The following is a 26,604-nucleotide window of genomic DNA, read 5'->3' on the forward strand; positions in this document are numbered from 1 at the left end:
GCAACGAACAATCGGGTCAGCAGAGAGAATCATGGGGGCCGACCTACCTGTCATCCAGGACCTTTATCAGTCCAGGGTCAGGAAACGGACAGGCACCATCTCTGCTGACCCATCACACCCCAGTCACAAACTGTTTGATCCCCTCCCCTCTGGAAGATGCTACAGAGCCCTGGATGCTGAGACCACCAGGCTAAAAACAGTTTCTACCCTCAGGCTTTCAGTCTGATGAACGGGAAATCGTCAGAGTGTCAGGAAATAAAAACAAACATCTGCTACACCAGCAGCTCAATAGCAGGTGATCTGACAGGAGGGAACTGCAAATCACTACAATGGTGATGAAGGAAAAGACGGCCCTGGTGTTGTTCAGTGTGAAAACCCTGGAAGAGATCGTCATGAGGCCACAGCTCCTGGAGGAGCTGAATGATTCCCAACTCCTGTGTTGTCCTGAGGATGAACTCACGTCACTGCTGCTCGCCTCCACAGAAGAACCAGAGCCAGCGTTTCCCTGATTGATGCTAAGATACATTCTGATGTGTGTGATTCTACAACTGTCTGGTGTGCATCTCAGTCAAACAGCAACAGTGTGTTGGCCTACCTGTGCTGGACCCTGAGCAGCACACACTGGGTCTTCTATTGGAACCTGTGCTCAGTGTGTATTGCTATCAAAGGTGATTCCAACAGAGGCTCCAGCTGACTGCTGCATCAGAGCACTGATACCAAAGACACTGCCCAGCTCCTTACTTTCAAATATTCTCAAACACTTTTCATAATATAATTTACTGTATTTCATCAGGGATCAATGCATCATTTATAGCAGTAATTGGCAACAAGTGGATCTTTTCACTGGAACCTCAGAGTTCACCAGATTGACACACACACTTGAAAACAAGTTCAGATTCATAAAATATTCCAGTGTTTCATGTTTCTCTATGGTTGTCTGATGGTTGGCCTCTGACTCACTCTGACTCTGAGAAAACACGCTGTCCACCTCTGATGCAGCTGAACAGAGGCGCTATGACACTGTTCCATGGTCATCATGGAGGTACTTGCTTCAACAGTTAGACAACCACTGGCCTGAAGGACAGAGAAGTGAACTTGAAACTAAAAGGTTGTTGGTTCAATCCTCAGGACTGGTAGGAGGAAGCAGCCACACTCATTAACACCACCAAGATGCCCTTGAGCAAGGCTCTCAGAGGTGGTACTGAGCAGCTGCTGTTCTATGACTGTGAATGTGATCAGGGTGCTCCTGCAAATGTGAGTCACTCTCAGTGAGTTTCCTTGGACTAAATAAAGGTAAAAAATAAAAACACTGGAGTTTTGTGAATATTTGTGTGCATGTTAAAAAAACAAAGTCACTTGTACTGGATCACAGTAACATGACTGCATTACTGTGTACCAAATCACATACTTCCATACTGCATTTGTAAAATTTTCAAACTGAGTATTCTAAGCAAAGTATGTACTCAATCGCGCAGTGCGCGTGTTTCGAGGGTGCAGTGCTGTCCCAAACCACATCCTGCCGTGCGGTGCACTCTTCAAAACGATGACGTGATGTCTTCTTCTTCTACACAGATTTGTGACTGGCGAGCACCGCATCAGCATCAGCTAATTACCGCCTCCTTTTGCCTGTGCTTGTTTGTCAATTTCTGAAGCAGTAAAAAAGCAAAATGGAGGGTCATCGCACATTGTTACACCACAATAGGCACCAACCACACGATGTCCTCCTTCTACTGGCTGAAGAAGCAACTGTCTGTAGAGTTTAATTATGTGATTTATTTAGCACAACATTTTGGTGACAAGTGATTTTATCTTTTCAAACCCGTGTCCACACAGAATTTCCTACTTGTCCCTGTTATTTCATGTAAAGATGACTCTATACAAGTCAGTGTTGGCCGACTCTCACCACAGCAAGTGTCCACAGTTGCACACTCAAAATCGTAACTGATTGGAGTACGTCATCCGGGAACTTTTGCTTTCTCAATTTTTGAAAACTATCCATACGTTTTTCCATTTTCAGTTGAGTAGACTCAAAATTTTAAGTATGCAGTATAGAAGTATGCGATTGAGAAAACACGCAGTGAGAGTCTTCTGGCGAGATGAAGGTTAAAAAAATTTTTATGTTATTGTCAGAATCATAGAGGAACATTTGTGTTCATGTAAACAGCCAAAGACAACTTGTCCTGGATCTCAGTCACATGACTGTTAGTGTCAATAATGTTACCTGAGCAGGTGATTTCCTGGATGGTGGAACCAGAAGAGTTCCATGATCTCACACACTCCTTCAGTGTTGATGTAGACTGAACACACTCAGAGTTGATGAACCACATGAGTTGTTCTGAGGACTCGTCTCTCTGCTGTGTTGAGACAGCAGAACCACAGTCCAGCCGTCTACATATCACAGCTGTTTCCTTCAGGGTCCAGGACCAGTCTGTCTCTGCTGCTCTCCACTCTCCCAGGTGTTTCACCTCCAGTCTACCAGCACAGTGGTTTGCTCCTCCCACCAACCTGACATCATCAGCATCTGAGCAGAGACAAGAGGATCATTAATACATGAATATGCAACAGGACGGAGGAGGACCTGAACCAAAGCTCCACCTGAGCAGATGAGTCCAACTGATCTGCCAGGTGAGCAGGTGTTTCCAGACCCTGAGCGTCCACAGTCCAGGAGGGAAGATTCATGGCCCTCACACTGGAACACCTGAGCCCAGAATGGAGACTCTGCTGGTCCAAAAACTCCAACCTCTAATTGGCCTCCCTGGATGAGTTTTACATTTTACTTTCTACTGCTCACTGCAGGTCCAGTCAAGTGAGAGCACTTTTCCTTCACCTGCCTCAGCATTTTGGGACTCAAAAGTACTGCAATTGGAGGAGGGTGGAGCCGACAGGGAGGGAGAAGAAAATGTGCTTGAGAAGCAGCTAAATACATAAAGACTGATGCTACATTTCCAGGCAGCACCTCTGGTTTGAAGTACACATACTAGCTTTGTTTATATGTGATCTAACCTCATGTACACAGCAAGTTAATGGTGTGATTCTCATGACACTCCTGCCTAAACTGTATAATACAACATTATTCCACATTTATACTTGGATTCATCTGCACGTTCCAGTTGATTTGCACTTCTGGTTGGATGCTAGCTGCATGTCAGTACTTGTACTCTGAACAATGACAAATTTGAATCTATAATTGATGTTTAATATACATCATCGAGGCTATTTGTACGTATTCAGTGGAAAATGTTTTTATTGCACCAGGTGAACAAGTGCACCTCCTAAAATTACGAGTGTATATTAGGCCTGTCACAGTAACACGTTATGTTAGTTGATGTATCCCATCAATTTCGTACCTCTTATCTTGTTAAGGGTGCCGGGGGGCTGGAGCCTATCACAGCAGCCTTCCTGTGAGAGGCCAGGTTCAACCTGGACAGGTCACCAGTCCATCACAGGGCCAACACATAGAGACAGACAACCATTCACACTCAAAGCCACACCTACAGACAATTTAGAGTATCAATCAGCCTCGTCCCCTCTTGATGTCTTTGGACTGTGGGAGGAAGCTGGAGTACCAGAGAGAACCCACGCAGACACAGGGAGAACATGCAGACTCCACACAGAAAGATCCTGTGCTCAAGTTTGGGCTCAAACCTGGAACTTTTTCGCTGTGAGGCAACAGTGCTGACCACTGCACAACCATGTCTCCCAGGATATATTATCCAAGAATTATTTTGATTTATGATATGATTATTGACATTTTAACAATTTTACCACTTCAATAATTATGTACCACCTAATAAATCAAGTGCACACTTTATCTTTGTTCCTGTCATGACTTGAGCTTGGACGAGAACCCAAAGCCACGACTCCCAGGCAAGGTGCCAGATGAAGAAAGTTTATAACTAAAGTACAAATCAAAACCACTCTTATGAGGAAAAAAGCCTAAACTACAAAAACTCAAACTCACTCGACTGAGGAGAACCTGACTAGACAAAGTGACAAAGAAACTCAAAGTTAGATCAGGTAAGGAGCATGGCATGGAAAACAAAACCTGACTAGACAAAGATTCAACAAAAACACAAACTTGATGAGGCATTAAATGACGTAGCACGTTTGGAACTGACGGAAAAGACAAACTCGCACCAGACAAAGAGAAATGCAGACGACATAAACTCATGAGGTGACGGAAACAGGAGGACACAGTCGGGGTGGGGAAGACAATCAGACTGGTGGGAAATCCACCACGGGGAAGTGGAAGTTACCAGAAACTGGGAGGATGGTTAAATTTCAAAATAAAACAGGACGTCATGACACAACATAGACACATGGCAAACAAAGAACACCACTACATGCATGGACATGACAGTTACAAGAGTATTTAAGTCTGTTACATCACCAAAGAGGACCAGTATCATGATGGGTTTATTGAGAAAGGACTCCAAAAAGAAACTGAAATTCCAGACTGGAGTATCAAGACTCAGAGAGGGTCATGTTCACTCAGACCTGGATTAACAACTGTGTCATGATGAGTTTCCAGGACCTTTTCAATTATGGTGCTATGAGCCAACTTAAAGGAAATAGAAGGGAGCTGTGCCCCCCCTCCCCCCTCCCTCAGTGGAGGAGGAGAGGAGCAGGAGACCTGTCACAAGAGAGGAGAGGTGCTGGTGACCAGTAAACCTGCCTCAGTGGTCTTTTCTGGTGTCAAATGCTCACACGTACACACAATTATCCCAGTTACTGAGGACAGAAAAATGATGGAGGTCGTACTGGAGAAGAGTTCAAACTGGAGCCAGGAGGCAACGACCATTCCATCATCCATCTTCCAGCATTCCCCTCCAGCACTCACTATCACCCAGAAGTCCATCCTGTTAGACTGGAAACCTCCAAACAACCTCAACATCCTACAGTGGAAGAAGCTGCTGATGAGCAGAAATCCCTGGAAAAATGTCTGCATCCATCAACCATGAAACCACCAACTTCAGTAAAACCTGGTCCACTACCATCAATAAATGAACCTCTGAGATGCCTGACCTCCAACCCTCAAAGTGACATTGAACACACAAACACCCAACACATTCAACACACACACACACACACACACACACACACACACACACACACACACACACACACACACACACACACACACACGAGCTCCATTCACCCTTTATTCTTTTTAAAATGCCTTTATTTGTTCATACATTTATTGTTTTCATTACAATATCATAATTATATTATATTTGATATTATTGTTGCTGTATTAGAAACATTTCTACTGATCGTGGTGATAACAACAAAAGCATTGAAAAGGATACCATTGATTCTGAATAATACAGAATTACTGCATGATGAAATTATTATTATTGTTATTATTATTAATACTCTCACTCAATCAATATTTTGTTCTATTCTATTATTAATAATGTATCATTTCAGACATTATAACTATGTTCTGGTCTCTTTCTCCTCGTCCACTTGCTTGTTTATATATTTTTTGACAGTAGAAATGCTACAAATCCTGTATGAGGAATCACTGCAAGTGGAGGAGGAAAAAATAGGAACAGCAAACCAGAGATGAACAATTTATCCTCATTCACCATTATTATTACCAAACACAAGTTATTAATGAAATGTGACACTTCTCTCTCATTATTATTATCATTATTATTATTATCACTGTTTTTGTGGCATCACTGTTTTCTGGTTCTCATCACTACTCTTGCTATTATTGTTCTGGCATTAACAACGTTGTTAATGATGACATCACCTTTATATTAATATCACATCTATGGTTATTGTTTTTCTTATTATGGTGATCGTCATTAATTACATATTTCTACTCTTTGTCTTCTATGTGTTTGTTTATTCTTTGCTGTACAAAATTATTGTGGAATTATATTTTATTGATATTTCTGTATGATAGAAACCAGAGGTTCTCAATTACAAATGTTAAAAGGCCTTAAAGTAGGATTTATTTCTCTACCCATTCATTTATTCTATTTCTTTTTACAATGATCTTCTTCAGATGTCATTCATCAGCCTACCATGATAGATATTCATCATTCATTATTAATATGATTGAGATACAAAAATAATGAACCCAACACACACACCATCAATTTACACACAACACTGACACAATATTAGTCTCTCATTATTAATGAATTATTGATTTGTTAAAATTATTTTTAGTTTATTTCCTTTTTCCCCCAGATAATTCTTTTAATTTTAGCATTTCAATTCATGAATTAATCTTGTTCATTGTTTCCTCCAATTTCCTGCCTCTCCCTTTCCAGTTTGTCCAGTCCTCTTTAAAGAGAAAACACACAAAATGACTTTCAACCGTCCGATTGCTCAACTACTTGAATAAATGAATAATAAATGAATGAGACAAATATGTCATGAGCAGACGCCCTGACATTGGGTCTGGGGGTTGAACTGGGAGGAGATGGAATAGCGGCTGGTGGCTTCCATCAGCAGCTTCCTCCTTTCGTTTGGTTCCACACCCGACGCTGCTAACTAGTGGCTAGCCAGCCTCAGCTGTGAGCCTCTGCTGCTGATGCTGACTGGTTGCTAGGCAACCAGGTTCCCCCTCCTCCTTCTCTCTTTGGGACACACACACACACACACACACACTCACACTCACACACACACACACGTTATCACTTTGTATCTTTTGGTTCGATTGAACTGTTATACCAACGTGTTGCTGATTGATTGATGCATTGTGTTTAATAAACATTTTTAATCATAAGAGAGAAGTCGCAGTGTCTTTTGTGTCCAAAACTGTGGTCACGTGTCTCAGTGATAGGCAGCGCTCTGATCTCACCCTTCTAAGATCAGAGTTGTCCCTGTTTAGTTGATATTACAGAATATTGACTGTTTAGTGGATAAACTCTGTTTGAGACTGACAATTTTTACAAATTTGGTCAACATTTTAGTTTCCCTGAACTCATCAGGGTGGTGCCCCGATTGATTAATATTCAATATTAATTAGTATTTCATTCAATAATCAAAAATTATATTCATAATTATTGACAATTATAATTTTGACCAAATCGCTCCTCAATGCACAACATTGGCAAAAAAGTCTTTTCTGGTTCTGACCCCCCCTCCCCAAACACACACACACACACACACACACACACACACACAATTTCTGCAAATGTGGCTTCAGTGTCTTTGATTCTTGTCTCTTATTTCATGGTTCAGTTTTTGACACTCGGTCTTTTCTCAGCGTTCCTGTTATCTTGTCTCTCCTGCTTCATGTAAATTAAAAGAATATTTTTCAAGTTGATCTGAAACTAAGCTGAGACTAGTTAGACTGTGGTGGACCGACACTCTCTGGGTTTAGCAGCAGCTCAGCCACCTCATGTGATTGAACTACTGTGTTTGTACCAGCACACTACAACTGGAGAACAGTCCATTTATTTGACTTCTTGACATACGGAACACAGAACATCAGAGCAGTTGAGGGCCGACTGGAGCAAACAGTGAGGGAGTCAATCCAGAAATGCAGCTGCTGCCTCCAGGACATGAGCCAGTTGATTTGAGCCGTTTCAAACACACGTCTATCTGAACCATGCAGATCAACAACACCTCCAACAGGAAGCCTACCTGAGCTCCACAGCACCAGCAGCACCAGCAGCACCAGCAGCACCCTGCCATCCATGTCCAGTGTCAAGCTCCTCCGATCGTCTGCTACTAGTTTCTTCACTCTTATTTCCTCATCAGGACTCTTAAGTGCAGCTTTTCATGTCAGTGTCAACAGCTCCTGATGTGCTGAAGTGATACAAAGATAAAGCTGAGGGTCGGACACGTCATCCACATCAGAGTTGCGACACTCATGATCTTCTGATCAGATGAGCAGTTTCCTCTCCTTCACTGCTGCAGACGCATCAGATTGTCAGCACCACATCTCCTGTTTCCTGATATAAAACGACACCTACTTCATAAAACAAGCCTGACCAACTTAACACATTTCATGTCAACTGCATTTAACAACACAGAGATGTTTTGTTAAATCCTACTAGAGGTGAATCTCATCCATGATTCTCCAGACATTTTTTAGGACCTCTGACAGTTTCAGCATCTGAGGAGGCAGACGACAGCGTGTCTGAAACAGAGGGTTTCAAAGTGAAGTCCTCAGATAAATTAGCTGAGTTTCACTGGACTGCTAATGAAGGTCAGAGGAGAGAGAGAGAGAGAGAGAGAGAACAAGCAGTGTACATAAGAATGAAATTTCATTCCAGAGGCAAAAACACAACACTGCACAACAAAACAGTGAACCCTCCTGAGCTCAGGATGAAAGCAAGCTTTTCCCAGGCATTTCATAAAAGTAAAATCTGACAAAATCTCTGATCTGACTTTTAAATCCATTTATTAAAATGACACTTTTACTGACTTCAGGTGATTTCCTTGCTGTCGTTACTTCTCATTTTTAGGGAGTTTCTTGATCGTCACTCAGGACTTCATCCCCCATGTTTGTGAAGGAAACAGGAAAAAAAGACTGAAAACTGACACACATTCCTGGAATATTAATCACAAACCTGCCAGAGGAATCATGAATAGAACAGACAGGAAAAAAGTTAATTCACTTTAATGATAGTTTTGAGTGTAAACTCACTGATCCTGGATCAGATTTGAGTTTAAAGGATAAAAGCAACTGGACTTGCTTGAATGTCTTGAAGAGGCTTCATCATCCAGGTACTTCTTATCTTGTAGTAACTGCAGTACTTCAACCTTTAACTTGGTCATGTTCAGACATTGTCACCACATATTTCAAAGCAGGGAAACTGAACTGGTGATTCAGGCCTGTTAAAAGAACCCTGCAAGTGAATGTGTTGGTCAGACCAGCAGATTGAGGGCCAAGTGTTTCCATGTATTTCTGTGTGAGAAGCAGCGTTGCACCACAGGCTTGTATTTTTGTGTCAAATCTACAAATCTTTGTTCAGTCGTAGAAGCAGGAGGAAGGGGAGGACATTGGGTGAAAGTGAGAGTCAGAGGCTGATAGAGAGGAGGGGGGAGGCCGGTGGAGACAAACCACAATCATGAGACGTTCATCAGCACAGACGTGCAGCATTTAGAGAGACGACCTGATAGAAACCTGTTTTTGCTCTTAACTTGCTTTTGCTGGTCTACAATGTTGGAGAGAAGAGAGAGAAATCCACAACACTGGACCGGGCTGATACCAGCGGAACCAGAGCTCCGCTCCTCCAACCTAAAATTAACTTGAGGTCACTCGGTGCATTTTGCTGCTTCCTAACTTGATCTTTTGAAACACATCAGCTTCATCAGGAGAGTGAACAAGAAATGAAATGGTCTCCCTACAAGAGTCACCTTCAAGCTGCTGAGGCAACATGGCTGCTGATCTCTGGTCCTTTTGCTTGAAGCACTGTTGCTTCCTTGACCGGCTGTTTTACTGCACTCCTGGACTTTGTCTGATAGAACAGAAATATTCAGCCCCCTTTTCCATCATGGAAGCGCTCCTGTTAAAGTTCAACAAAACTACAAAGGACAACAGTGAAACAAAAACACAGATAAAGAAGAAGGTTTACTATTTTTGAATTTGTGTCCCATCCTATGAATGCAAGTCATTGTCAAACTGGCATTTTCATTGACTGATGGTTTTAATGACTGTTATTTTGTATTTTCATATCTGCTTTGATGATCAAGTTGAACATTGTAGCAGACTTAAAAATATGAATCAAGGTACTACAGCATTACATCACATTACATTAGACAGTAACAAAGTTATCAAACCAAATATTACAATATTGACAACTCCAGTTTTTCAGAGGGAACTCTTAAATGTTCAGTTTTGTAAAGTAAATCCCCAAAGTTCTAGAATGTAAAACTGCTGACATCATCATCTCCAGGTTTTTCAATCTACTTTTAAGACAAAGTGATGAGGTTTGTGTGAGTGGAGATAGTGTTGAATGATCTAAAGGAGACAAATCTAGAAACAGACATGTTTGTGAAACTCCATTTTTATGGCTGCGTCCATTTTGTTATTTTTCCACAAAGTAGTTCAAATCATTGAGATTTCATTTTCAGTCTTTCAAGTAACCTGTATTTAATAACTGAACATGTTACAGAAATGTGACCCAACTCTGTCACTGCAGTCCAGATTTCATTAACATGTCAAGTTAAGCTGCATCAGAGAAAATGTGTTTCTGACTGTTTGTTAACAGCAAAGCTTCATAATGACCCCTGCCTTCATCACCGACGTCTGGATTGGCCTCCAGGAGTTCAAGGAGGACGTCTTCCTCCACTGCTGCCTCAGTCTCATCAAAAATGTCAAGTTCAGCTGCGCTGGGAATCCACAACTGTTTTTTTAACTACAGGAAGAAAGCATTTAACAAGATAAAGCTGGATTAAGTTTAAAAATGTTTCAAATGAAGAACTGCTTCAGCAGCTTTTAATGTTCACAGTTACATCATGAATTTGCATCTTGTCCATTACCAATATTAGTGGATAATAAAAAACTTTCTCATTCAAGTTGAAACCTGCAAGAGGAAGCAGACAAGGTCAAATTATTTTGACACATCAAACTAAAAAACAATAAGGTGCATACTGCCCTCTACTGAGTAAAGCTGATAATGCTACCATGAACTTTCAGGAAAAGAGAAGCACAAATTAAACAAAATAATACAGGACATTCAACCCCCCCCCCCCCCCCCCCCCACAAAAAGAAAAAATATATTTTAAAAAATGTCCTCAAATAGTGAAGTTTCATCAAACCTTGTGTCTGTATGTTGTGACAGTATTTTATACATAAAATGAGAGTAAACTCACCTCCATGTTTGATGCAGTACAGAAAAACATTAAAAACATTTGACATTAAAGTTAATAAACTAGCAAGAATGTTAGGTAGCATTAACTTCAGCTAAAGTCTACCAGCTTCAGGTACCTTTAACAACCGTCTTACTCGCCACTGAAGGCTTTATCGTCCATCGTTGTCTTCCGCTTATTCCTTACTAGTAAGGATCGCAGGGGGGCTGGAGTTTATTCCGTCATCAACGGGCGAGAGGCGGGGTTCGGACAGGTCGCCAGTCAATCGCAGAGCAAACATACAGAGACGAACAACCATTCACACTAACATTCGTACCTACGGTCAGTGTAGAAATTCCAATCAGCCTCGTCCCCAAATTGCATGTCTTTGGACAGTGGGAGGAAGCCGGAGTACCCGGAGAGAACCCACGCAGGTACAGGGAGAACATACAGAAAGATCCCGAATCGGGACTCCAACGCCGAACCTTCTTGCTGTGAGGCCACAGTGCTAACCACTGCACCACCGTGCAGACTTAAGGCTTTATATGCGGCGTATATAAAGTTTTTGAACCTGTAGAAGTTCATATACTTCGTTTTTTTTCTTTTTAAACCGAATATTCCAGGCACTGCGTTTTCCTCTGGACACCGCTAATCTTAGAAAACAGCGCGTGGAGATGGAGAGTGGAACTCAGCCCAGAGTTCCTGCGCGTGACTGCTGAAATAGCCCCGCCCCCTGAGCTGCACTGAGGCGGGAGAACAACACCTGAATTAACACCATGGAGCTACAAACCATTTAAACCTGCTTTGAAGTCATTCAAAAAGACATTTCTGACCCTTGACGTCACGCAGCCCCCCCTCCACGTCCAAATCTCATCAAACTAGTCTCAGTCGTTTGGGCTGTCAAAAGAAACGTTGGGGCTACTTTGTTTTTAAAGTTATTCTATATTTGTAAAGATATTTATATTTTTACAAAAGACAGTACTTTAACTTTAACTTACCTTGTTTCATGATATGAACTTCATTGTAAACAGCTGAATGATGGCTTCATATTTAATAGAAGTAACCAATGTTTAATATCATTTATTGTGAAGCCATGAGTGAAAGTGGAGTGTTGATATTGTCTGACAGGAATCTTTATGAGATCCTTGTTTCTGTGGGGAACATATAGTAGGAGGTACGTAAACAGTCTGCACTGTCTGTCAACTGTTGAGAAAGTAGTGCTTTATTACTCCTGGTGCTCTGCAACAAACCTCATCTGTCAGAGGTGAGACACCAGCACCCAATATTACACATTTCTTTGGTAAAGCACAAGATTGCACGTTAAATGCTTAAAATAGAACAATGTCTGAAACTGTCATTCACCTTAAATGTGGGCATCATTCTAACCATATACAGGACACAGAGCATGGAAGAAAAGATGAGGACAAGTCTCTGCTACAGTCAGTGGGAATTCATCAGGAATATATTTGTTTTCAGATAAAACAAGGACAACAGCTGTTATAATGATGGTCACATGATTTAAAAGATTAAAAACAACTCTCTGTATCAAGGTGAGATAGAGTTACAGAAATGAATAGAACATTACTCACTGACTGAAAATTGAAAAAGCACCAGACTTTGGTCCAGAGCTTGGTTCTAACGTATCTTGACAGCACTTTTTTGTCCGCTTTTCTTTCTTCTTCTTGCAATCAACACTGCCCAGAGTTGATTTGAGGAAATAAGACTCACACATTCGACTGTCAGGGAGGGAGCGCCACTGATGAAGTTTGGTCAGACGGTGCAGACACACTTGACACCCAGAGAGGTGAGCAGGTTTTGGACCAAGTTGAAACTTGTCAAGTATTTGAGACAGAAAATGACAGAAAGCTGTGGCTGTGTTCTGGTTCTGCATGTGAACACTTCGGCCCCGAAAAGGTATAAGATCATATCATCAGACAAGCTGATGGTATCTGATGGTATCTGATGGTATCTGGTGGTATCTGATGGTATCTGGCGGTATCTGATGGTATCTGGTGGTATCTGATGGTATCTGGTGGTATCTGATGGTATCTGATGGTATCTGATGGTATTTGGTGGTATCTGATGGTATCTGGTGGTATCTGGTGGTATCTGATGGTATCTGATGGTATCTGATGGTATCTGGTGGTATCTGGTGGTATCTGATGGTATCTGATGGTATCTGGTGGTATCTGGTGGTATCTGATGGTATCTGATGGTATCTGATGGTATCTGATGGTATTTGGTGGTATCTGATGGTATCTGGTGGAATCTGGTGGTATCTGATGGTATCTGATGGTATCTGATGGTATCTGGTGGTATCTGGTGGTATCTGATGGTATCTGATGGTATCTGGTGGTATCTGGTGGTATCTGATGGTATCTGATGGTATCTGATGGTATCTGATGGTATCTGATGCTGACTACTTCATTGACATGTGGTCAAAATGTCTTGTGTTTCCTGAAATTAACTGAGTGCTGCTCAGTAAAGTTGACATGACTTGAGATTCTATTCCTGCTTGGTCCATTTCAACATTCTTATCCTTCCTAGCATTGGAGATCAAGTATCAGTCAGGGCTGTACTTGATTAGTACTGCATATAGTACACATCAGTCACGGCCATTACACAGTGGAATAGAAGTTGAAATACTGTTTACCAGCAAGCTGAAAACTGTTGTGGTATTTGACAATTCTATTGTTTCTGAATGAAAATCATGTGAAGGAGAATCATTAAGACATCCTAAAAATGGCTGAGGTCTGCTGAGCTGCAGCAGGTCTGAGTTTCTTTTGATGCCCAGATGATGAGGAGGCAGTGAATGTTGGGTTTGGTGGAGCTGAAAAAAATGCTGCAGATGTTGAGAGGTCTGCTGGTGTCCAGGACCTGAGTCGTTGGGTCACAATCCAAATCCATCTTTGTCATCATGACAGCTGGACTCCCACAACATTCTTCGGATGATAAAATGCTGGATTGGTTCTGTTTCTGATGAGTGGTTCTGAACTAAGATCTGAATCAAAGATGAGACCAAGGTTTTTCACTTGTTGAGAGGCCTCAAGTGCTCGTGTTTCTAGTTTTGCATTCAGTTTCTCTCTGAGCTTCAGGACCAATAATGAAGACCTCAGTTTTGTCCTGGTTGATCTGGAGAAAGTTCTCTGCATCCATGACTGGATCTCTAAATGCAGGTAAGAGGACATCAACTGGTCCTGAGTCATCAGGAGACACGGCAATGTACAGCTGTGTGACATCAGCAGAACTGTGGAAGTTTATACTGAGTCTCCTGATGACAAGTGGCAGTATACAGATATTAAAGAGGGTCTGAGCTAAAACTGAACCCTGGGGAACTTCGGCATTTGATCTCAGAGTTTTGTGTTTGATCTTAGAATTCTTTCTTTGATCTCACCTTGATTTCTCAATGATTTCTTTGTGAAAACAAATTGACTTTGATCTCTCAATGAGACAAAGACATAGAAGCTCAAACCTCAGCGTCCAGGAGGCCGTGATCCTATAGTGGTCAGTACTCTGTGTTGTGGCTGCAGCAACCCTGGTTTGAATCCGGGTCACGGCAGCAACATGAATACTGACTAGTATTTGTTGTTAAACTGGACAGTTTGTCTGTTGAAGCTCTCTCAGACACTCCTTTATTCATCCTACCTTCAGGCTCAGCAGCATCATAGTGAATGTGTCTGACTAGAATGATCACTTGTTTTTAAGATGGCGCTGTTCTTTTCTTTCTCAGTCTGATGAAGAGCTTGTGTGCAGCAAACGTCTCTCACTCTGATCTCTTCATGCTGTAGAACATGGAAGCCCTGGCCTGACAACCTCAGTCAGTAGAGCATGAGACTCTTAATCTCAGGGTGGTGGCTTCAAGCCCCATGTTTACATTCATCTTCAAATCTCTTAGTGTGTTCTCTCTCTTAAACCAGCTGTGGCAGCTTTCATCATGTGATTTATTTTAAGATATAAATATGGCACAGAACCATTGGAATAAGATGTCAGGACACTTGAAGGAATGTAAATCTCCTGTTGAAATGTTGCAGTGTGCAGCTGAGGCTCTCTGGCAGTGGCACAAGGAGCCACAATGGCAGAACCTGGACCCTCCTGGAGGAGAACCACAGGTGAGGGCCTTCTTGGCTCCAGCTTGATGGAAATCAAGTGTCTGAGGCTGTTAGCAGCCATTAAGTTGATCTGGTTGGGCACTGGTATTTTTTCTTGCTGCAGCTCAGGAGTGATTCAGGAGAAGAGTTTCAGAACAGCCAAGGTTGGGACTGGAATTTTCAAATTTCCCCTGGAACCAGACAAACTTGGGAGGTAAAACCTCCAATCATAGCCACTCAGATGCAGCAGCAGAAAGAAGCTGTCATCTACCCTGATAGTCAGAGCATCAAGTCAAGAAAACATCAACCATCTTGTAGTTCCAAACCTTCACCTGTCAGATTCAGCTACTTTTTATTGTGGGACTTTAAATTTGAACACAATGGAATTTGGACAAGGGTTTTCCTTCAAGTCCAAACATCATCGTCCAGCCTCCAACCAGAGGTCCATCAGTTATCATGGGAGCCACATGTGGAGTCTGGATTCTTTTCTAGAATGTGACGGCAATGACAGTCCTGCCAAGTGACATCACTGACATGGATGGATGACTTCAGTCACATGACTGGATGACTTCAGTCACATGATTGGATGACTTCAGTCATGTGACTGGATGACAGCGTAGATGCCAATGTAGAGGTTGGGGAAATAGTCTCTGAGAATCCAGCTTGAATCAACGCCCCCCTTGTTTTTCAAAAACCCAAACAGCGACCATCAGTCTCCCTCCAAACCTGCACTTGGGTTCAATGTTGCTGTTCCATTTTGCAGCAGTAGGTGTCGCTGTGATACCAGGTTCAGTTCAAGATTCCCAACTCCAGCTCATGTTAGTGTCCTCAGTGGCAGGGTAAAATGGTGCTTCAGTGGATCATGTGGATCAACTCATGTCTGTCCTCACTGCTCCACAGGTCTGTCAAATGTTCTGTAAAATAGTTTGACCACAGCAGAGATGCTAGATTAGGAGTTGATGGGAGTTGTTGCAGATACCAGTGTCCAAAGTCCAGCTTGAACCCAGTTTGTGCCACTTATTTGTCAAGCTAGCAGAGATTCTTTTCACTGCCAAGCTAAAGTGACTTCTGTCAACAAAGGTAAACACACAAAAGGATATTTCTACTGTCAGTTCAAGATTTTTTATCAAACTCCTTTTTCATAGCTTCAGCCTTCCTCTTGTGTTAGCTTTCTGTTCCCATCTCTTATGTTAACAGGACAGTTTTGACCCTCGTCTTCAATCAGCTGTCAAATAAACTAAAAACAATTTTCTATCATCCAAGTTGTTTCCCATCTCTTGGTTTCCTTTTTAGGCTTCCTTATCATGGAAATATTGATTTGAATATTTTGTTGTGGGCCTCTGGACCTTTTTTTAGTCAGTAAACCCCTCGATTTCAATTAAAAAATGATAAAATGAACCTCAATAAAACTTATGAATAAACAAAAGGTTGTTGTGTTTCCCCACCATTACTGAGGGGTGTTAGAACAGTCTTTTAGTTCTTCATTTTAATATTATTAACTATTGTAACATCCATGGTGTTATGGGTCAGTTTCGACCCTCATATATTTACTTCAAGAAAAAGGAAAAAAAGTGTCTTTTTCAGCAACAGAACTTTAATACAAACACAAAATGAAAAGCAGAAAAGGCCAGAACCCAAAATATGGATTTTCAAGGTCAACAAACAACAACCAGTCAAGAAAATCAAACCAACAGAAACCAACTACTGGTTCAAAACCAGCAAAAAACAAAAACAGAGGAAAAGTCTCTGTGTGCAAGAACATGCATGCGTGTATGTGTGTGTGTGTTTAGATGCGTGTGTGTCAAAAACTGACACACTTTTTTTGACAACATGAGCCAACAGTGGTGGTGTCTGTCAAAGAGGTGGAGCTCTGTCCTTCACCTGCAAGATTTCAGCAGGCAGCTCAGGTCCAGTTTTCTTCACTGTGCCACCATGATAAGTTTCCTCCTGAGAAGTTCTTGTCCAAGGTCATAGCTGGTAAAAGAATTGTCACAGTGATACTGGGACCCTGCAGTCCAGTCGTCATATCCAGGACCACACTGGACATGGCCGTCTTTGTTTGTTTTGTTGTTGTGCAATGTGAGAGAACGTGACAGACCATTTTATACCAAAGACAGGCTGTGTGTGTGTGTGTGTGTGTGTGTGTGTGTGTGCGCGCGTGTGTGTGTGTGTGTGTGTGTGCGCGTGTGTGTGTGCGTGTGTGTGTGTGTGTGTGTGTGTAACCATGTTAAATTCTTTCAAATAAATGCATCTGTATGCATCCGGAGATATTTGTTTCCTGTAGGGTTTCTTCGTGTATGTGTGGTGTACTTGCTTTCCCAGATGACTGCCGTCTTTGTCATGTGGGCTGACATGTTGAAGTGTCAGCACAGGTCATAGTGATGAGACTTAACTCTCATTCTCCTTCAAGTATTCTTTCCACCTCATACTCCTGCATATATTCAAATGAACAGGGAACACAAATTCATGCACAACTTCTCCTGTGTATTCATCCACAGTCACTAAACAACAACCAAACCAAACAAAAGAGGGTTTGCTAGCGTGGCGATCAGCTGTAGTTCACCATCTTATCTAGATCACATGACTCAGGAGTAGCATGGCCGTCTGGCAACCAAAGGGTGGCTGGTTTGATCCTCATTTCCCCCCGTGACCATGTCAAAGTGTCCTTGAGTAATAGACTGAACCCCTAATACTTCTGATGTGTAGGTTGGCTCCTTGCATGGCAGCCTTCACCATCAGTGTGTGAGTGTGTGTGAATGAGAGGACATTGTTCAGCTCCTTGAGTGCTGCTGAGGTAGAAAGGAGCTGTACAAATTGAGTCCTTTTACCATTTCTTTTCCAGCTGCTTCTGGCGGCGCTGTCGTCACTTCCTGTGACCGTGGGGGGAAAGGGGTCCCCCTTCAGAATAAGTTTCATATCATTATGTTACTGCCTCTTCAACATGCCTTTGGGTTACAGGGAATAGCTCAGTGAGGTAGTGAGGCCGAGCGGTCTAAGGTGCTGGATTAAGGCTCCAGTCTGTGAGGAGGCGTGGGTTCAAATCCCACCACTGCCATCATATCCCAGTTCACTGGAGAGGTGTGGCAGGTCTCTCACAGTCTCTCCTCTCTCTTCCACTGACGTCTTCAAAGACCAAAGTCTTTTTGACAAAATAGGCCATGTTTAACTTATTGACCTATTAAAAATTACAAACATTCCTTTCGTTTTTCAGAACTAGAAAAAATGAAATAAAATGTGTTTCATCCCTGTCAAATATCTCCATTTTAAAAACAGACCTGACAACAGTTGCTGTGAAAGAGGTTTAAAGGGCACTTCCGACGTCCAAACATGAGTTCCCCTCACCGAGTGGAATTTTTTCGCGGTGGAACCATAAACAAAGCGAAAGGTGAGGGGGAAAATAATGTTTGGACATCGGGTGACCCCCTGGGGGCGGGGGGGGGGGGGTGCGAGGATTAAAACGCTGGATTAAAGCAAGAGTCTCCAGATCAAAGTCAGAATTCCTGATGATGTCATCAGGGCTTTGACAGTAACTAGAATTCTGTCTTTGATCTCAGGAGGACATGAAAGAAACACAATTGAGGAAAGTAGAAGAGAGCACATTCAGCTTCATTAGAAACACTTGAACTGTTTAACAGTAGAATTTGTTTGAAACAGTTTCCAACACTTAGTGACAGGATTGAAGAGGGAAGATTGTTCTACTTTAAATTTAATTCTAACTTCAAAGTCAAGTCAAGTCAATTTTATGTATAAATGCCAAATCACAACAGAAGTTATCACATGACACTTTACAAGTTTATCTAATGAGATCGGTACCCTGGAAGGTATGACCTTGGCCCCCAGCACGACCCTAAGGAACCTTGGAGTTCTCTTTGATCAGGATCTTTCCTTTAATGCCCACATTAAGCAAATTTCTAGGACTGCTTTCTTTCATTTGTGAAACATTGCTGAGATCAGACACATCCTGTCTCAAAAAGATGCAGGAAAACTAGTCCATGCCTTTGTCACTTCCAGGCTGGATTACTGCAATTCCCTCCTATCAGGCTGCACCAGTAGGTCCCTAAAGACTCTCCAGCTGGTCCAAAATGCTGCTGCCCGCGTGTTGACGAGAACTAGTAGAAGAGACCATGTCTCTCCTGTTCTGGCTTCTCTGCATTGGCTTTCAGTCAAATTTAGAAGAGAATTCAACATTCTCCTTCTAACATGCAACGTCCTCAACAGTCAGGCTCCTTCATACCTGACAGAGCTCCTAGTCTCCTATTATCCAGCTAGAACCCTTCGCTCCCAGGATGCAGGGTTACTGGTGGTTCCGAGAGTTCTAAAAGTAGACTGGGAACCAGAGCCTTCAGCTATCAGGCTCCCCTCCTGTGGAACCGTCTCCCAGTTTCGGTCCAGGATGCAGTCACCCTCTCGACCTATAAGAGCAGACTTAAGACCTTCCTTTTTGATCAGGCTTATAGTTGTGCTGCTTAGGCTGGCCCTTAGATATGCTGCTATAGGCTTCGGCTGCTGGGGGATCTCCCATGGTGCACTGGGCTTCTCTCTACTCCTCTCTGTCCTCCTATATGTGTCATACATAAATCATACTCATACATATTAATAACTTGTCTCCTTCTCCGGAGCCTTCAGGCTCCTCTCATCCCAGATGTGGGTGCTGCTGGAGGAGGCTGCAGACCTGAAGAGGCTCAAGCTGCCACCCGTAGCTCCACCTTGCTCCCTTAAGCCATTGTCCCCATCAGCTAACATCTGGATCTGGACCTGCACCGGTGCTGACTTGTGTCTTGAGTCCCCAGAATTTGTTGAACCACAGAAGCTTCAACTGGTGACGGTCGTACAACCAAACGTGAAGGTGAGCCTGCATTGTCTGATCTGGAGCTAACAGGGGAATTAGCAAGTGCTCTGACTGTTCTAGAGTTGCTGCTGAGTTGAATTTGAATTTATTTGTTGAAATGTTCCAGTTTCTATGAGGTCAGGGAAGATTGGTGTGCATCTAAAAGTCCCTGGTTGGATCCCAGGACATTGTTTTGGCTCATTTGAACATTTTCAAACCCTCGTTGCTCAGATTTTACATTAATTTGATCATGACTTTTGGACAAATGTTTTGTTTATGAATTAAATAATCACTTCAATTATGAATTTAGTGAGTCAACCAGACTTGGTCAGTAACAAAAATTAGTCTGGTTATTATTCAGTTTCCAGTCAGTAGGGACACACACACACACACGCACACGCACACGCACACACACACACACACACACACACACACACACACAGCCTGTCTTTGGTATAAAATGGTCTGTCACGTTCACGTTGGAAGATTTCTCTGACTCCATTGTGAATAAAGAGATTCTTCATCTGACACCTGAGTCTTGATCCACTGATTCCTCTGATCCACCTCTTTCTGCTCCAACAAGGCTGACATGGATCAGGTGGGTCCATGTCATCCAATCAGTAGGTTTCTCTACTCAATTAATTTTCTTCATCCCAGTTTAGATTGATTCTTCTCAGCCTCATGAAGGAGCATCTGATCAGGTGTTTGACTGCTTGTTAGTTGTAATTCCATATATTTAATCTCAGATGTTATAGAATTAATAAGAACATCTTAAAGACCTTTGTCCAACACTTGAAACTCACCTGTCTGTCGAGGCCCAACTGGCCTTTGGTAGTGAGGTGGTGGATGCATGTGTATGAAATGAGGCTCGTGTTGCTGTGAGGAGCCACTAGAGGGAGACACCTGTCGTTCCTCCCAGCTGACAATGAGGCTTCACAGCTGCATTTGAAGCTGTCCTTTATGAGTCACAACTGTCTTTACCTCAGAAGCCAAACTCACCAACAACACTTCATCCTGGTCATGTGGTCTGTTTGTCAGGAGATTCCAAATCCAAAGTTGTTGATACACAAGAGAAGAAAACACGTCAAAGTTTGTTCATTTTTATGAGTCACACTGAAAATGAACAGAAGAGTGACAGTGAAAATGGATTCAAAAATAATAAATTATCATAAATAATGAATAAATACTCAGAATTTACTGGCATTTGACTGCATTTTGTGGTTAATCAGTAGATAAAAGAGTAACATATATATTCTATACATGTGATGTACGTACATGGCTTTGGACAAAAGCGTCTGCTCAATGAAATTGTAGGATTGTAGAATTCTATAAATGTAGAATATAATTGTAGAAATGCTCTCTATCACAACCCCCAACGTCTGTGCCAGGGTCTCTGGCCAGTGGTCAATGGCTCCTATCACCTGCCCAGGATGGATCAAGCTTGCTTGTCTTTGTAATTCTGCACTTATTAGAGACCTGGAAACAAAGGAATGCTGAAAAAGAGAAAATAGGACCTCACACAAATGGGCTTGTGACAGAAATTAAGATCATTTTGTGAATATCCATCCTCTACAAATGTGTGTCAATGTGGTTGTTGTGGCCGAGTGGTGAAGGCGATGGACTAGAAATCCATTGGGGTCTCCCTGCTCAGGTTGGAGTCCTGCCAGCAACGTTAAACTGTTGATGTTCTATGTCAGGGTGAACGTCATACCTGTGCCTGATTTAGTGTGGTGGCTCATACCTGAATTTATCCAAACAAGCTAACTTCGTAACACCAATCTACACAGTTTGAATCATCAAAAACTCAAACTGCAGTCAGAAATTTTCAATTCTCTCATCCACCAACAATCCTCATCAATAAAATCTGGAAGAAGGAACCGCAGAAAGTCTGCAGGAGAACGTAGACGAGTGCTGCCACTGACCCATCATGAGGAAGACCGGTAACGTGGCCACCCCACTTCCAAAAAGAAGCCGACCGTCCAGCGCACCCTCATCACCCAATAAGGACCTCGGGGACATCCTGGACTCAATTGACAGGAAACTAACAAGTTTCCATGCTGGACTCTCTCGTGGAAATCCTCCACAAAGAGCCTCCATGAGTCTCTGGGACTCAGCCAGCAAAAGGTGGCTTCACTGGCCGCTAAAAATCAAGCCCTTAAAGCCTCCAGCCTCCCATCACTGTTTCCTCCCTCTCAAATATGTATCCTTAAATATAGATTTGAGTCTTTAGATGCTGTAACGTCCAAAGATCATATTCTTATTGACCCTCCCTCTTCTTTGTTCCACCATGGAAAGAGGAGAACTTTATTCCAGTTTAGTGGATGAACATAGAGGGACTACACCTGGATCTCTGTGTTTAACAAACAATTGTGTTAAACATCAGGAGTCATGAGTTTGCTCAAAACTAATGACTTGGAGTGAGTTCAATGAGTTTATAGCCAACAATTCTCCATCAGCAAGCACATCCTGCAAAAGCAATGATGACAATTTTCCTTTTAAAATGCAGGAACGTTGTGCAGATCCAGGATCAGTGGGAACAGCTGTTTGCTTTAAACGGTTGGGGGGAAAGAGTCGATTTATTGTCGAGTCAATGTTATTTATATTGTGCCAAATCACAAAAAAAGTTATCTCAAGACACTTGACAGGTAAAGCAGGTCTAGAACCACACTCCTTCAATGAATTCACGTATGTGAAGATATTCAACTTATGTGACAAATTCTCATGACTATGAGTCCAGAGAACCTGTCAGCGTTGACATTCCCCTGGTGTCAGTGAAGTCATGTCAACGGACCTGGGGCCTGTAGTTGGTGTCCATCCTTGATATCCTCCAAACAGGTCATCAAACTTGGCCCTCGTCAGCTTGAAGGACAGCTGGAAACGGCCTTCGTCCAGGCACAGTTTTTGGAGAAAGCGAGTTAAGAAGTTTAGAGTTCCAAGAAGCTTCTTCAGTTCATTCACTTTGGTCCTGTAGAACTGTTCAATGTGTCGTGACTTCAGAAGCTCAAATCCTCTCTAAGGTCTAGTGAGAGTGGAAGAGATTATAAAATGAGAGAGGCAGGGCCTTCACTCAGAGCTGAAATAGCTCAGTTGGGAGAGCGTTAGACTGAAGATCTAAAGGTCCCTGGTCCGATCCCAGGTTTCAGCAGAGGAACAGCATTGACTTTACTTTACAGTGGAGGAACTGCAGACATGAAGGAAACGAACATCTTGTCCTGTGCATTCTGATGACATTCAAGACATTTTTGGAGCCTCTTGTTGGATTTTGCCACAGAGAATCAGAGCCAATCAAAAGCCTGGTGGACTTTAACATGGAGGATTGAACAAGTCAAGAAAGCAGCAGTTTGACCTTCACAGGTGTTTCTTTTCCTGTCTAAATGCTGTAGAAAGAGCCTGAGTAGCTCAGACGGTAGAGCATCAGACTTTTAATCTGAGGGTCCAGGGTTCAATTCCCTGTTCAGGCGCTGTGGATGTTCCAGTGTTTGACAGCATGGTACTGGATGAAATTTAGTGTTGAACAAACTGTCATCAGCAAAAGTAGAAGTGTTCCTGTCTTTCCACTGTGAGACAGTTGCTAGAAAAGTGACCAATAATTATTTCATGTGGCATGCAATTTACAAAAGACCACAAATAACACCTACATTAATGGTTGCAGGGGGGCTGGAGCCTATCCCAGCATCTACAGGTGAGAGGCAGGGTTCACCCTGGACAGGTTGCCAGTCCATCACAGGGCCAACAATACAGAGATGAAAAACCATTCATACCTACACGCAATCAGCCTCTTCCCAAATTACATGTCTTTGGACGGTGGGAAGAAGCCGGAGTACCTGGAGAGAATGCACGGGGAGAAAATGCAGACTCTACACAGAAAGATTCTGCACCCGAGCCTGGACTAAAACCCAGAACCTTCTTGCTGTGAGGCAACAGTGCTAACCACTGCATCATCATGCCGCCGTGGTCTTATATACTTTTCTCAATTGTGTTTCTGTCATGTCCTCCTGAGATCAAAGACAGAATTCTAGTTACTGTCAAAACCCTGATGACATTATCAGGAATTCTGACTTTGATCTGGAGACTCTTGCTTTAATCTGAATTTGATCTGACTAATGATTTAGTTTCGGCCACCTAATTTCTCCTGATGGACTGGTGACCTGTCCAGGGTGAACCCTGCCTCTTGCCCAATGTCACCTGGGTTTGCCCCCCCCCCCCCGTGACCCTTAAAGGATAAGAATAGAAAGTGGATGGAGGGATGGACTTAACACTGACATCAGCTCATATGATCCACATTCTAATTCTTCCTTTCCCTCTTTAGGAGTCAATGAGAATAGTAGTGTATATAATAATGTATATACAACCTTGTAGTATCTTTCCAAAGCTTTGAGTATTTCATCTTGTTTCTACTGGTAGTTTTAGTGTCTGGATCTTTTCTTTTTATATCCTGCTGTCTGCTCTTTGCTTTTGGAGCTTCCTTCAACAACTACCAAGCCTCCTGGGTACTGTAGGAAACATGGTCAAGTTCTTCTTACTTTTGCAGTAACGTCCTGCTCACATTGATCGGTCTTCATTTTGACTCCTCCCACTGCCACAATGACCAGCCTTTATACACTTGGTGACTGGGGCCCTGGTTGCTGCAGGCCTCAACACCAGCCTGTGGTTGTGAGCAGGGCAGAACAGAACTGACAGTATCTCACATGCAGGACCTGGGTCAGCGCCTGGTGCCAGCTGGGGCACCGCTTTAACATCGACGCCCTTGAAGATCTTCTCCAGGAACTCGCCTTTTTGGTTCCATCAAGGCCTGTGAGGATGGTAAAGAGTGATCCACCACCAGGCAGCACAGTCAGCAGCAGCCATTTTGTTCCACTAGACTCAAATATGATAGTGAAAGCCTGGTGAGTGCTTGCTAACTAACACTTCCTGTTTTTATTGCTATTCTTCCATGAATGTGCTCATGTTGGCTTGTCCCCAACCACAGTTTCAAAGCCATGATGACATCTTTCATTAACAATCAGACTTATTTTTTTGCTATTTGGACAAATAAGGTTTCAACTGACACGACTGGCCAACGTCCTGGAGTTAATTCAGCCTGTAGAACCAGGTGCTGGTGTAGCTGAGTAGATAACCAATTAAAAAAAAGAAATTGTTTCACATTATATTATTTTGGTGAACCTTCTCAAAACCTGTCTTGCAAGAGTAACTCTTTCAATGTGCCTTTATCCTGTCATGTGATAGATTTTTGGTTATAGATTATTTAGTTCCGCATCACTTGTCACTGGCAGTGTTGCATATACTGGGAGGAGCCTGCGGCTCTGGTTACACTGTGCCCATGTTGTTGGCTTGAAGGCAGCTCAGCGTTACTGCACATTGTTGTTTTGGAGAGTTCAAGATGAGGAGAACTCCTCAAGTTCAGGACATTTTCTTCCCACGAGTGATAAAAGCAGCCAACCCCTCCAGCACAGAGAGGCTGTGAGAGACTGCCACACCTCTCCAGTGACCTAGGATACGATGGCAGTGGTGGGATTTGAACCCACACCTCCTCAGTGACTAGAGCCTTAATCCAGCGCCTTCGATCGCTCGGCCACACTACCTCACTGAGCTGTTTAGTGAGTTGGTCTGTTGAAGGCATATTGAAGAGGAAGTAACATAATGCTATAAAACTTATTCTGAAGGGGGACCCCTTTCCCTCCCACTGTCACAGGAAGTGACGACAGCGCTGCCAGAAGCAGCCAGGAAAGAAATGGTAAAAGGACTCAATTTGTACAGCTCCTTTCTACCTCAGCACGCCACGCGAGCAAACCCCCTTTTGTTTGGTTTGGTTGTTGTTTAGTGACTGTGGATGAACACACAGGAGAAGTTGTGCATGAATTTGTGTTCCCTGTTCACTTGAATATATGCAGGAGTATGAGGTGGAAATAATACTGTTTATTTTTGTTCTTATTTCAGAACTGTTGACACAACAGTGTCAGATTAAAGCACTTCACCTTCCAGATGCTGGTCTCCTTCTGGTGTCCTGACTGACACCCATCTTGTGTTCTGGATCCACCTGAACGAAGCAGCTCCAGATCCCTGAACTCCCTTACAGGTAAAGAAAATGGATGGCTGGATGGAAGTCCCCCAACTGTGGCTGTTCTGAAACTCTTCTCCTCAATCACTCCTGAGTTGACACTCTGAGATGGGAAACTCTGTGTATCTGGTTCCAGAACAGCTGATCTGAGTTGCTTCAATCAACTGTGAGTACGTTCACCTTGAGTTGCACACGTGCACAACCACGACAAAATGCCATCGTCAATGGAGCCCCGACACCACGAGTCACCATGACAACTACAAACAAAATAACAAGTTATCTCACACCAATTCATTGAAACAAGACCTTCCTATATTTTTGGATCCATCACAAATATGAGCCTTCCCAGTCTGTCAGGTGGTAGAATTCAGTCAGCACCAATAACAGGAGAGTCAGAGTTTAGAAACCAAAGACAGACATTAAAGTCTCTCTGATAAAACAAAAGTATAGTGTAGTATACTGGAAAAGAATATTGCAATATATTAAATATGATATTTCCATGGAGGGGCAGTTTTACATTTTTATTCTTGGATGCATTATATTTTAGAATCAGAAAGGCAGTTACAATGACATCATCAAGACTAAACCTGGTGCTGACAAAGGTGAGGTGAACAATTTTAACAATCAATCCCAAATTTAGGCCTGAAATTGGAAAATAATATGAGCTAGCTAGCAACGTTAGCTAGTTAATGTTAGCAAGCTGTCAATATTTAGCACCATCAAATAGTTCAAACAAGGTCAACAGCTGTTATAATGATGGTCACATGATTCAACCTTCCTCCTGTGTGACCTCTTTGGAGGTTTTAAATGCATCAAAGAAGTACATGAATTTTTTATTGCTTTTTGACTTTGTCAGGAAGCTC

At 42.6% G+C, this 26,604-nt stretch overlaps 1 long non-coding RNA gene and 2 other non-coding genes across 3 annotated transcripts in view; all 3 read left to right on the plus strand.

Annotated features, from left to right (window-relative positions):
• Positions 1–26,604, plus strand: part of LOC147262968 (uncharacterized) — a 355,221-nt gene that overhangs the window by 281,115 nt on the left and 47,502 nt on the right. The gene's annotated exons all lie outside the window — the stretch shown is intronic.
• trnaf-gaa (transfer RNA phenylalanine (anticodon GAA)) lies at positions 22,756–22,828 on the plus strand. Its single transcript has one exon. It is a non-coding gene; the product is annotated as a tRNA-Phe (tRNA).
• trnak-uuu (transfer RNA lysine (anticodon UUU)) lies at positions 23,072–23,144 on the plus strand. The gene has a single exon. It is a non-coding gene; the product is annotated as a tRNA-Lys (tRNA).

Source organism: Aulostomus chinensis, chromosome 4, assembly GCF_037954235.1.
Source record: "Aulostomus chinensis isolate RoL2024-O1b breed Wild chromosome 4, RoL_Achi_v1.0, whole genome shotgun sequence".
NCBI lineage: Eukaryota > Metazoa > Chordata > Actinopteri > Syngnathiformes > Aulostomidae > Aulostomus > Aulostomus chinensis.